The 14,356-nt window shown below is 39.4% G+C and overlaps 1 long non-coding RNA gene across 2 annotated transcripts; it reads left to right on the forward strand.

The window, feature by feature from the left end:
* The first annotated feature begins 267 nt into the window (after positions 1-267).
* On the forward strand, positions 268-6,603 carry LOC129525632 (uncharacterized). Of its 2 annotated transcripts, XR_008670038.2 has the most exons (3): positions 268-520; positions 1,225-1,306; positions 6,198-6,603. It is a non-coding gene; the product is annotated as an uncharacterized lncRNA (long non-coding RNA). The 2 variants fall into 2 exon arrangements; XR_010129259.1 differs by lacking the exon at positions 268-520 and having other exon boundaries at positions 1,191-1,306.
* Positions 6,604-14,356: the final 7,753 nt, after the last annotated feature.

A 14,356-nucleotide genomic window follows, 5' to 3' on the forward strand; every position in this document is an offset into this window, starting at 1 on the left:
TAATTTTTTGAGGCAAGAAGATGCTAAAGTCACTTGTACTGCCACTAAACTTTACTAAAAGTTGGTTTGAACACTTTAATTGCTTTTGAATAGATGATTGAAGCTGTGAAGAGGTGGCAGCAGCTGACATGTTGCCATGGTAGCATTTCCTCCCCAGCTGAGGAGGCTATACAGAAGAAAGGATATAGGTCAGAAAGTGTTTACACTGACAAAACAACTGCATATTAAAATCAAATGCTTTTGTAAACATCATAAGCCAAATGAGAGTTGTGAAATCTAGTTTCAGGCTATTAAAGACAGACTGATTTATCTTTAGGATGATGTATCAAGCTGTACTGTGAGAATGGAGCATTCAAGGTCAAGAATACTCTCCTTCCTGCATATTGGCAATTCAATTTTAAAAGATTGAAACACAATGAAAGTGTTTCTATCAGTTTCTTCTGTGTTCCTTGCAATAAGGATATATTTAATTGAAAAATTCTTCTGGAAGATAGTTCATCTCTGAATAAACTACTCCAGGGTAAGGAGGATCAACTCTATGATCAATAAATATCTGTTGGTTAATTACTTTTGTACTCTGACAAAATTTTATAAATGCAATTAAGGAAGATCTAACTACAATGAGAGAGGGAATAAGAGAGAAAAAGGTGGGAAGAAATGGAGTAAAGTTGGCCAGTAGTTCAGTGGGGAGACAGAATGAAAGAAATATGATGGAAAGAAGGAAGGAAAGAAAAAGGGAAGAAAGGAAGGAAGGAAGGAAGGAAGGAAGGAAGGAAGGAGATAGGTAGGTAGGGAGGGAGGGAGGAAGTGAGGGAAGGAAGGAGGGAAGGGCAGGCACTAGGAAGTGTCAGTCTTCCTGATGAAAGGAAGAGGGTGCCATTTGCAAGACAGTGGCTGAAACGGAAATTTGTAAATTGCCTTAACAGCATTAATCATTCCTCACATCTTCAGACAATTGAACTGTTTTTCATGAGGAATTCACACTTCACCATTTTTATTGAATTTGGTTTAGATAAGGTTAACTCAAGGTGCTGTTCTAAGTACAGCATCTGATTGGTTTAAGCTAATAATATATCCCATTCTTCCCTGGAAAAAGTAGTTAGTTCAGGGACAGGCAGCTAACCCAATCCGAGCATATTTTTTTTTTCTTTTGTTCCTAGAACATAAAAGCCCTTTTAACCTTTTCCTGGATTGTTAATACAAAAAATTGAGGTCTCTCTGCAGCCATCTCGGTACAACTTGGAAAAAGCTTGAAACTGGTAGAAGCCATCAATGAAGTCTGAAGATAGAGACACCGTAGGAGAAGGTGACTTGCATCTAGTGACATTTAAGCCCTGAATCTGAAACCAATCCTATAAACACTATAAAAATTAGTCAGGGAAGAAGGGAGGTGGAGAAACAAAAATAAACCAAGATTGCACCAAACTTAGCATTAATCATTAGGTAAACTTGATCTCTGACCCACTTCCTAATAGTTGTTTCCTGCCTACTCCACCCCCACCCTAGAATCACATAAACCTGGTCACAAGATTACAGCTCTCCCTAAATGTTCTATAGATGACAACTTAAACATTATGAAAAGTTACATTTTCCATTAGAGATATTCATTCAGGTCCTGCATACTAATAAAACTACTGATGCTAGCTGGGCTGAAGGATGTCACTAATTCCAGCTGACCTAAAAGACCCTATGAGGAGCTGACACACCAAAAGAAATGTAGTTTCCACAACCTGATGATTTCATCCCCCTTACCTTAACCAATTAATGACCCCAATTTTCCAGTCCCTAGCCCTTCACAATCCCCTTAAAAATCCCAGCCCAGAAGTCCTCAAGGAGACAGATGTAAGGGTCTCTTCTTGTCTCCTTACTAGGCCTCTCTTTGATCATTAAACTCTTCCACTGCTACAAACCCTGCTGTCTCAATGTATTGGTCTGTAACTGCACAGTGGGCATATGGACCTGTTGATTCTATAATAAACCTGTAAACTAAAAAATATAATTCTAAGCTCTTCAACTGACTGAATGGACCCACTCTTGGCCAAAGGAACCCTAGATAAACCTTAAAAACTGAGTTCTTGGCCATGATCAGAAAACTTATCAGACATGCCTTGTTGCCAGGTGCAGTGGCTCATGCTTGTAATCCCAGCACTTTGGGAGGCCGAGGTGGGCGGATCACCTGAGGTCAGAAGTTCGAGACCACCCTGGCCAACAAGGTGAAACCCCGTCTCTACCAAAAATACAAAAATTAGCTGGGAGTGGTGGCAGGTGCCTATAATCCCAGCTACTCAGGGGGCTGAGGCAGGAGAATCACTTGAACTCAGGAGGCTGAGGTTCGCACCGTTGAACCCAGGAGGGGAGATTGCACCATTACACTCCAGCCTAGGAGAAATGAGCAAGACTTCGGCTCAAGAAAACTTAAAAAAAAAAAAAAAAAAAAGACATGCCTTGTTATACCCCCTCCTTTTTGGAGTTTAAGCACAACTGACAAACATTAAGTTAAAAATAGAGGTCATGAGACTGACAGAACGCTCTTTGTGTGAGTAAGATAACAAGTTATAAACAAAGCCTAAGGCCATGCAAGGCAAGGGTTCAGTCAGGCCCTACAACCATACAATCTCATTGAACAGTTTTTTAAAATTATACACGTGGTATAATGTGGCTTACATTCCAAGGTGAGTCTGGTATGGCATCACATGACAGATAGCAGACCCCCTTGCCTTAACTAAAGCATTCCTTTTAACTGACTTCAAGTCTTTAGACAAAGCTTTGCTCCTTTAACCAAATGCCAAACTAACAATCCTTAAAAACATCTCATGACTTAAAAATCCCAGCTTTGAGATGTCCCACCTTTTCAGGCCAAACCAATGTACAACTTCCATATATTGACTTAAGATTTTACCTGTAATTTCTGTCTCCCTAAAATGTTTAAAACCATACTGCAACCCAACTGCCTTGTGTGCACTTTCTCAGGACCTATTGAAACTGTGTTCCTGAGGCATGGTCACCATATCGGCTCAGAATAAAGCTCTTTAAAATGTTTTACAGGACTTAATTTTTTTTTTCATTAGCAAACCAACTACAACAGAAGGCAGAACTATCCATGAGCTGCAAGAGAAATTACATCCCTTATTTTGACTGAACAGTTTGAGCTGAGTTTTCCATTTCTTATTTTGTGAAAGAATGCTAATAAAATTTCCCTTGATTCCCAAATCTTCCCACCCCTTTCAACCAAATGAAGGTAACTGAAGTAATTAAGACAAAATAATGGTCATCTCTTTGGGTTAGGATTCCATGAAAATCCCTTGAACTCATATTTGTCACCTCCCATGTGTAACAGAAAGGATTTAAAAATAAACAAGACAACATCTATGACATTGATCTGTGAAATCTGCAGATATCAGGATAAAATCACTTTTGCTAGATCCAGACAAAATAGGACTGAGAAGGCACAAAGGAGATGGGCTCATACAAACATGCTTAACTAAGAAATTGTTTCCAAGGACTTTCTAAAAACCCCACAAGAAATCCTTTCACATCCTTCACATGTTTCCTGTTTTCCACAGCGTGTACGTTTCACACATATTCATATACTCCTATGACAAGACTTATTACTAGATTTTCTTTAGGACTGTATTAATTCGGATAAGATGTTCTGGAAAGAATATTTGCCCAGTAATGGCATCTCCGCCAATGAACTGACAACAACTCTGTCTTTGAGTCTCTAGAACCAATAAACTCTGTTTATAAGTAGCTTATGTGAACTTTTCCCATGTTACCAATAAGAGCTTCCTTTTACCTTTCCCTCACCAGATGCACTTGTGGCTGGCCACTCAGTGCATACTGGATCCTAATACTTATTTCTCATTCCCTCAAAAACTCAACATAGTTGGACATATTTTTCTCTAATTTTTGGAGGGAAGGGGAGCCTTGATAGAGCCTAGAAACTAACAAAGGCCAGGATGGGTAACAAATAATTAATAAGGAGATAGATATTTTGTTGTCATTATTTAAAAAAACCTGAGGAATTAAATTTAAATAACTGCCTAGAGAGGTGACAGAATTGATGGAGTATACAGCTGCAGACCAAGCTACTTTGATTTATATGAACTGTCAGCCAACACATAGTAGTAAATATTATGTGCTGTCTATGTTACATTCATATACCAATAAATCCCACCTGTTTATGGGCATTTCTATTAGTAATAAAAAAATAGCTGTAAAATTATAAAGAATTTGACTGGCATTTGCCTCTGGTTCCTAGGAAACAATACATTATTGGGATTTTCCAAGTGATAGTATTTCTTTGTTATTCACAGCAGGTTTTGATAATTTATGTTAATGAGATGACCCATGATGGTCATTACTATTGGCTTCTGTTAGCCAGATGATTTGTGATGGGCATAAGCCACTGCCAAAAAACCAACCATGTGATAAAGGGATTGGAGCTTTGACTCACAGGGTATCAGCCCAAGTTCCAACATCAGGGGAAAAAAGAAAGGCTGGAAGTTGAATTCAATCAGGTGCTCAATGATTTAACCAATAATACCTACTTAATGAAACTGCAATAATGACTCTGGACATCAAAAATTGATTATCTTCCTGGTTGGTGAATACACTGATGTGGCAGGAGGGTGATGTGCTCTGATTCCGTAGGATGAGTTCATAGAAGCCTTGTGTTTCTTTCTAGGTTGCACTGTATGTGTTCTTCATTTGGCTGGCTCTCCTGATTTATGTCCTTTGTAATACAACTGTAATCATAGGTATAGTGCTTTCCTGATTTCTGTGTCCTTTTAGCAAGTTATCAAAACTGATTTAGAGTCATGGAAACCTCTGAATTTATAGCCAGTCAGTCATAAGAAGTATGAGTGTCTCCTGATAACTCTAAAGTGTGGCTGTAGTGTATCAAGTCAGGGCAGCCTTCTTAGGGACCAAGTCTTATAATTTGTGGACTCTGTGCTAACTCCAATTGGTCAGCTGCAGAATTGAATTGCAGTGCACCCAGTTGGTTTTAGACAATTTGTGCTGAAATGGAACAACAACATAAACACCATAATAAAATTTCAGGAACTAAAAAAATCTAAGCAAAAAATGTATCTCAAGTCCAAATCTAATACAATGATATTTAAAGAAAAAATAAATTTTCCCTTGGCATTTTTTCATTAAAGTATAGCAAGGATTTAAGAAGAATTTTATGGAATGCACTGAGCTTTTGGGAGACACTTTAATGAAAGATTTGTGAAGACAGATATTTTTAAACAGCTTTTAAATTAGAGTTGCTGCTGTTCATAGCTCATAGTTGAAGACTGAGAGAATTGCAACTGCACATGAAGACAGCCATACCTGAATTCCTTCTGCACCTCATTCTGCAGTAAGGACAGAGTACTTCCAAAACATTTCATATGCCATTGGAGTCATTTGAAGTAAGTTAGGTGGGAAGAAGCTTCTGAGGCTCAAGCAATTATGTGACTCAAGAGTCTAGAAGTGGATCCAGGGCTCACATTCAGGTCATTTAGTTCATAACTGTGTGGTGTTTTTCTGCTATAACATACTGGCCTAAGGATAAAAATAGGCTTCCACTAAGTCAATAAACAGGGAACATGTATTTACATATTCATTATTTATTATCGTTTTTACAAATCCTATAAAGTCCACTTCTCAAACCCTACTCACAGTAATATTCCCTGTAAGAGATGGACCTTATCAGAAATCCACTAGTATTGTCAGGAAATACTGAGTGTTGATTTAATGTCAGTTATTGTAATTTTATTCTGTTCTGTGCAGTTGTAATATTTTATCCAGCAAACTTCAACTACGCCAGAGTCAGCATAGACTTAGCTACTGAAATCAAGCGTGAGAGAAGGGTGGTTGAAAGATGTTACTAATGAATCCTGAATCTAAGTTTAAAAAGAGATGAGGACAGTAGGTGGGTGTTGACAAATAAAAAAAAATTCTAAGCACCCCTAACATATCTCTTCTTGGCCAAAGGGACCCCAGAGAAACCTTGGAAGCTGAGTTCCAGCCATGATGGCATAGGAGGTTGGGCATGCCTCATTATAGTCCCTAATTTGCTATCCACCATTAGGCTTTCTTTCCTAAGGGATAAAGAGAAATCATCCCTTTCAAAAGACTCCATCTCCGATTTCAACCAACTGATTTAAACCGGTTCTGATTTCAACTGCTGCTCCTCCCTTTTGCAGTTTCAACACAACTGACCTGCATTCCTTCTTAATAAGAGACCAGCAACTATGGAGTGATTCTGGACAGTCTACAGAGGATCCACATTAAGTATCTTCCTGTCTTCTCTTTCACGTTTTTTAGACAGCCAAAAACTCCACCCTTGGACCCATGAAGAGGCATGAGGCCCAATTGTGCCTGTGCACGTTTCTCCTTTTGGAAATATTTATGACATTCATGACTCCTTCTATAGCTCATTGAATATGTATATGTAGCTACCCATTCAGCATACATCTGTCTTATTCTTCTGAGCCTCCTCAAGTGCCTGTTTCTGGCCTCTGCCCAGAGGCTATGCTTCCCAGGCTGTGAAAATGGCCACTTGCAGGCTGCAACCCTTTATAAGAAATAAAGCTCTGCTTCCCAAATTTATGAACCTGTCATTCTTTAGTTGGCAGTATGATTAGTGAGGATGTGGAGGGCTCAATAGACTGGAGGACTATAGGGTAAAAGAAGGGTTTCTATGGGGCACTTAGAGGCAGGGTGGAAGTGTGGGGAGATACCGAGATATTTTTCTAGTCTCATTTTAAGCCCTCTGAGTTCAGAGGACCAAGAGGCCCAATCACCCTAGCTGGTTGGATTTAGAAGAAAATAATATAACTCAAAGTCAAACACTGGTAAATTCAGAGGTAAACACTAAAAGTATTTTTTTTTTCTTGCAAACTCCTACATACCTGAAAAGCAAACTTCCTAATGCTGTGTCTGTTTTGTTCACAGTTCATTTTGAGGTGACTGGTAGAATTTGATGAATTTTTGTGTGAAATTATTCTAGACTTTTTAAAAGAATGTCCCTCTGAGGTGTTCCTGAAATCAGGCACAGTAGTAACTTACCCCATTTAAGCTGTTCCAGGAGACTAGGAGACCAGTTCAGTCCAGCTTCTTAAGACATGAAAACACTTCTCTCTCAAAGTCTACTCTCTCACCCTTACTTCATGGATTCCAGTGACTGGCATATCATGAATATTCCTCAGAGCAATTAAAATACCAATATACTATATTTCTCAGAGCAATTAGAAATTCAGTATAATTTGTTTATTTTACCAATATGTGAATAATATTCCTTTACAAGGCATTAGGTCACATTGTTAAATACTTTGTAAACATCAAAGCATTTAATCCTAACATAGTAATACCTAATTCATAGGGTTACTTTTTATTATATGTATATTTTGAATAAGGAAACTGAGCTACAGAAAGGTGAAGAAACTTGTTTAACATCACATAATAAGTGGCATGATTTGAACCAAGACCATCTGACTCCAAAATTACGCATTGATCACTCCACTTTTCTGCTTCTCAGTGGTCTGTAAAGGACATTAGGTTTCTACCAACAGATTTGTAGGAGGCACTTTAAGCAATGGAAACAGAATGAACCAACGCATGGAAAGCAATAGGACATTTTTACAAAAAAAATCTAACGTGCTCAGATGTGACTGATCTGATGCTGGAATGAAATAGGAGTGGTATGATGAGACAAGATGGCCTATTAGACACAGCTGGGAAGCAACTCTCTCACTGAAAGAAACCAAAATATTGAGTAAACCATCACATTTTGAACAGATCTTTTAAGAGAAAACACTGAAAGTTGACAGACATGCAACAGAAACACTGAGATGGAAGAGAGAGGAAGCTGGGAACTCTGAATAGAGTTGCTGAGCACCAGGACCAGCTCCCATCCCTGAAAAGGTAATTAGGAAGGGGTAAGGGAAGGAACTGCAGGACAACACACTCCCATTGTGGACCTCTGGGATCCTCACTACAAGAGATTCCACAATCCCCATAGTCAATTGAATTGGTGGGGGAAACTGCCTGCAGAGTAGGCCGAAGCAGAGCTCAGGCTGCATTTCTCTTTACTGATGATGTGATTCTATTCCCAAAACACCCTAAAGATTCCACCCATACATAGGTTTCTAGGACCGATAAAGAACTTCAGTCAAGTTTCAGGATACAAAATCAATCTTTCTTTTTTTCTTTTTTTCTTTCTTTCTTTCTTTCTTTCTTTCTTTCTTTCTTTCTTTCTTTCTTTCTTTTTCTTTCAATGGTGATATGGTTTGGCTGTGTCTCCACCCAAATCTCAACTTGAATTGTATCTCCCAGAATTCCTACATGTTGTAGGAGAGGCCTAGCGGGAGGTAATTGAATCATGGGGGATGGTCTTTCCCATGTTATTTTCATGATAGTGAATAAGTCTCATGAGATATGATGGGTTTATCAGAGATTTGCGCTTTTGCTTCTTCCTCATTTTTTCTCTTGCCACGGCCATGTAAGAAGTGCCTTTCACCTCCTGCCATGATTCTGAGGCCTCCCCAGCCATGTGGAACTGAAAGTCCAATTAAACCTCTTTTTGTTCACAGTTTCAGATATGTCTTTATCAGCAGCATGAAAATCAACCAATATAGATGGGGTTTCACCATGTTGACCAGGCTGGTCTTGTACTCTTGAGCTCAAATTATGCACCTGACTTGGCCTCCCAAAGTGCTTACAAGCAGGAGTCACCATGCCTGGCTTCTCAGTAGCATTTCTTTTTTTCTTTTTCTTACCTTCTTACTTTTTTTTTTCTTTCTTTCTTACTTTTTTGTTGTTGTTGTTGTTGATGGCATCTCACTCTGTCTACCAGGGTGGAGTCCAGTGGCATGAACTCAGCTCACTGCAACCTCGGCCTCCTGGGTTCAAGTGAGTCTCCTGCTTCAGCCTCCCAAGTAGCTGGGACTACAGGCATACACCACTACGCCTGGCTATTTTTTTTTTTTTTTCAGTAGAGAAAAGGTTTCACCATCTTTGCCAGGCTGGTTTCAAACTCATAATATCATGTGATCTACCCACCTCGGCCTCCCAAAGTGCTGAGATTACAGGTGTGAAACACTGTGGCTGGCCCTCAGTAGCATTTTTATACAGCAATAATGTTTAAGTTGAGAGCCAAATCAAAAATTTATCTGATTTGCAATAGCCACAAAAAGATTAAAATACCTAGGAATACATTAACCAAGGAGTTAAAAGTTCCATAAAAAGAGAACTATAAAAAACTGCAAAAATAAATCAGAGATGATACAAATACATAGAAAAATATTTCATGCTCATGAATTGGAGGAATCAATATTATCAAAATGTCCATATTGCCGAGAGCAATTTACAGATTCAACACTATTCCTACCAAACTACCAATGACATTTTTTTTTTAACAGAATTAGGGAAAAAAAAATCTAAAACTCTTATAGAACTCAAAAAGAGCCTGAGTAGCCAAAGCAATCCTAAGCAGAAAAAACAAAGCTGGAGGCATCACACTACCTGACTTCAAACTATAATATACTGCTACAGTAGCCCAAACAACATGGTATTGGTACAAAAACAGACATATTGACCAATGGAACAGGACAGAGAACCCATGAAAAGACTTTCCACCTACAACCATCCAATCTTTGACAAAGTCAACAAAAATAATCAATGGAAAAAGGCACCCTATTTAATACATGTTGCTGGGACAGCTGGCTGTCCATGTACAGAAAAAAATGAAACTAGACCCCTACCTATCATAATATACAAAAATTAACTCAAGATAAATTAAAGATTTAAATGTAAGGCCTCCAACTATTAAAATCCTATAAGAAAACTGATATAGTTTGGCTGTGTATCCCCATCAAAATCTCACCTTGAATTGTAATAATCCCCACCTGTCAAGGGCAGGACCTGGTAGAGGTAATTGAATCAATAGGGGTGGTTTCCCCCATGCTGTTCTCATGGTAATGAGTGGGTCTCATGAGATTTGATGGTTTTGTAAGCATCTGGCATTTTCCCTGCTCATTCTCATGCTCTCTCCTGCTGCTCTGTGAAAAGGTGCCTTCTGCCATGACTGTAATTTTCCTGAGGCTTCCCCAGCCATGTGGAACTGTGAGTCAATTAAACCTCTTTCTTTTTTTTTTTTTAATAAATTACTTAGCCTTGGGTATTTCTTCAAAGCAGCATGAGAACAGACTAATACAGTAAATTGGTACTGAGGTGGTGGGGCACTGCTGTAAAGATACTTGAAAATGTGGAAGTGACTTTGGAACTGGGTAACAGGCAGTGTTGAAACAGTTTAGAGGGCTCAGAAGAAGACAGAAAAATGTGAGAAAGCTTGGAACTTCCCAGAGACTTGGAGGGCTCAGAAGACAGAAAAGTGTGGGAAAGTTTGGAACTTCCTACAGACTTGTTGAAAGGCTTTGACTAAAATGCTGATAGTGATATAGACAATGAAGTCCAGGCTAAGGTGTTCTCAGATGGACCTGAGGAACTTATCAGGAACTGAAGTAAAGATCACTCTTGCTGTGCTTTAGCCAAAAGGCTGGTGGCTTTTTGCCCCTGCCCTAGAGATCTGTAGAACTTTAAACTTGAGAGAGATCATTTAGGGTATCTGGAGGAAGAAATTTCTAAGCAGCAAAGCATTCAAGAGGAAGCAGAGTATAAAAGTTTGGAAAATTTGCAGCCTGACGATGAGACAGAAAAGAAAAGCCCATTTTCTGGAGAGAAATTCAAGCCAGCTGCAGAAATTTGCATAAGTAATGAGGAGCCAAATGTTAATCACCAAGACAATGGGGAAAACGTCAGGAGGGCATGTCAGAGACCTTCATAGCAGCCCCTCCTATCACAAGCCTGGAGGCCTAGGAGGGAAAAATGGTTTGGTGAGCTTGACCCAGGGTCCCCCTGCTCTGTGCAGCCTCAGGACATGGTGCCCTGGATCCCAGCTGCTTCAGCTCCAGCCATGGCTAAAAGGGGTCAACATACAGCTCAGACCATGGCTTCAGAGGGTGCAAGCCCCAAGCCTTGGTGGCTTACACATGGTGTTGGGACTGCAGGTGTGCAGAAGTCAAGAATTGAGGTATGGGAACTGTGCCTAGATTTCAGAGGATCTATGGAAATACCTGAATGTCCAGGCAGAGGTATGCTTCAGGGTGAAACCCTCATGGAGAAACTCTGCTAAGGCAGTGTAGAAGGAAAATGTGGGGTTGAAGCCCACACATAGGGTACCCACTGGGGCACAGCCTAGTGAACCTGTGAGAAGAGGGCCACCATCCTCCAGACCCTAGAATGGTAGATCCACTGACAGTTTGCACCGTGCACCCGGAAAAACCACAGACACTCAATGCCAGCACATGAAAGCAGCTGGTAGGGGTGCTGTACCTTTCAAAGCCAGAGGGGTGGAGCTACTGAAGGCTGTGGGAGTTTTCCAAGTATGTGGGAGCCCACCTCTTGCATCAGAGTGAGCTGGGTGTGAGACATGGAGTCAGAGGACATTATTTTAGAACTTTAGGGTTTAATGACTATCCTACTGGATTTCAGACTTGCATGGGGCCTGGGGCCCCTTTGTTTTGGGCAATTTCTCCCATTTGGAACAGGTGTATTTACCCTATGCCTAGGTATCCCCACTGTATCTAGTAAGTAACTAACTTGCTTTTGAGTTTACAGAGTCATAGGCAGATGCGACTTGCCTTGTCTCAGATGAGACTTTGATCTTGGACATTTGGGTTGATGCTGGAATGAATTAAGAATTTGGGGGACTGTTGAAGGGGCATGATTGTGTTTTGAAATGTGAGGACATGAGATTTGGATGGGGCCAAGGGTGGAATAATATTATCTGCCTCTGTGTCTCCACCTAAATCTCACTTTAAATTGTAGTAATCCCCACGTATCAGAATCAGGTGGTGGTAATTGAATCATGGGAGCAGTTTCCCCCATACTATCATGATAATGAGTGAGTCTCATGAGTTCTGATGGTTTTATAAGCATCTGGCATTTCCTCTGTTCACGCTCATTCTCTCTTCTGCCACCCTGTGAAGAGGTGCCTTCTGCCGTGATTGTAAGTTTCCTAAAGCCTCCCTAGCCATGGGGACGTGTGAGTCAATTAACCTCTTTTCTATATAAATTACCCAGTCTTGCATATTTCCTCATAGGAATGTGAGAATGGACTAATACAAAAACCTAGGAAATCTTCTCAATATCAGCTTTGGAATATAATTTATGGCTAAGTCCTCAAAAGCAATTGCAACAAAAACAAAAATTGACAGTGGGAACTAATTATACTACAGAGCTTCTGCACAGCAAGAAAAATTGTCAAGGGAGTAAAAACAGACAACGTACAGAATGAAAGATAATATTTGCAAACTATGCATATGACAAAGGTCTAAAATCCTGTATTTATAAGAACTTAAACAATTCAACAAGCAAAAAACAACTAATCCAATTACAAAGTGGTCAAAAAACATGAACAGACACTTCCCAAAAGAAGACATACAAGTGGCCAACAAATATATGAAAAAAATACTCTACAACACTAATCATCAGAGAAAGGAAATCAAAACCACCATGAGATATTATCTCCCATCAGTCAGAATGGCTTCTGTTAAAAAGTCAAAAAATAACAGATGTTGGCAGGACTGTGAAGGAAAAGGAAGGCTTATCCACTGTTGGTGGGAATGTAAACTAGCTCAGCCACTGTATAAAGCAGTTTGGAGATCTCTCAAAGAACTTAGAACTACCATTCAATCCAGCAATCCCATTACTGAGTCCATAACCAAAGGAAAATAAATCGTTATACCAAAGACACATGCAACTCTATGTTCATCACAGCACTATTCATAATAGTAAGGACATAGAATTAACCCAGGTGCCCATCAACAGCAGCTCGCATAAAGAAAATGTGATACATATACACCATAAAATACTACACGACCGTAGAAAAGAATGAAATTATGTCCTTTGCATCAACATATATGCAGCTACATGTCATTATCTGAAGTGAAGTAATGCAGAAACAGAAAACTAAATATTCTATGTTCACACTTGTAAGGGGAGCTAAACATTGGGTCCACATGTACATAAAGATGGGAACAATATACACTGGGAATACAGGAGGAGAGAGAGAAGGAGTGGGGCAAAGTTTGAAAAACTACCTATTGGTTACTATACTCACTACCTGGGTAATGGGCACTTCAATTGTGTTTAGACCTCAGCATCACACAGTATACTTTTGTAACGAACCTGCACATGTATACCCTGAATCTAAAACTTTTAGTCAAACTATTGAATTTTGTCAAAAAATTAATAAGAGTGTTAAATGAAAATAGTTACAAGATAGTAATGACATCAATGAAGGAATAAAGATTCAAAGCAAATATTTTGGGTGAAGGTAATGTATTTCCGTGTATTGAAAGCTACATGTTCAAGCCCTTTTGGTAGACTAGAATTATCCTTTTTCAGAGAGTGTGGTGAGAGTTCCCAGTGTGAATCTAGGTTCAGTGATTCACTAGAAGAACTCACAGAACTCAGCGCATGACTATGACTTATTACACTAAAGGATTACCAAAAAAAGTCAGCCAAAACAAACAAAAAAAATGGGGCAAAGTACAGAGGAAATCTGGCACCAGCTTTTAAGAGTCCTCTGCCAATACAGTTACACTTTACACATCTATTTCCTCTAGCAAGGGGGTTGGGGGAACACATATGAAATATTTTCTACCAAGGAAGCTCATTAAAGACTCAACATCCAAGGTTTTCGTTGGAGATGGCTCACATAGGCAACTTCTGCCTAGCAGATACCTACATTCCAAAATCCCAAAGGGAAAGCAAGTATTCAGCATAAACCACATTGCTTGTAGCAACTTTTTAGGTACAGTAAGCCATTCCTATTTAAGAAAAGTTTTATATCCATGTTGGAAACTCTGTATCAGCCAAGTTCCCAGATGTCAGCTAAGGGTCAACCTAGCAAGCAGGACTTTCTAAGGCTAGACAGGCTCAGGCCTGCCACATTAACTCTTTTCTGCACAAAGGGTCACTAGAAAAAAAAAAGTCCATAATTTGTCAGGTAAAGAATATTGCCTTCTATTTTGAGTATGAGATTCTAAGTGAAAAAGATATCCATGTTTTCTTAAATATATTCATTTATTTAATGTATGCCTGTGATATGATGGAGGTACAAATCACAAGAACCAAAACTGGTCTAAGTAGACTGCGATTGAGGCCTTAAAGCTGAGAATAAATAGCTGGAGAACCCCCTGTCTTGGTCCATTTTGTGTTGCTATAACAGAATACCTATGGTGCATAATTTATTTTAAAAAATTTATTTCTTGCAGTTCTGAAGTCTGGGAAGCCCAAT

Source organism: Gorilla gorilla, chromosome 10 (assembly GCF_029281585.2).
Source record: "Gorilla gorilla gorilla isolate KB3781 chromosome 10, NHGRI_mGorGor1-v2.1_pri, whole genome shotgun sequence".
Classification (NCBI taxonomy): Eukaryota; Metazoa; Chordata; class Mammalia; order Primates; family Hominidae; genus Gorilla; species Gorilla gorilla.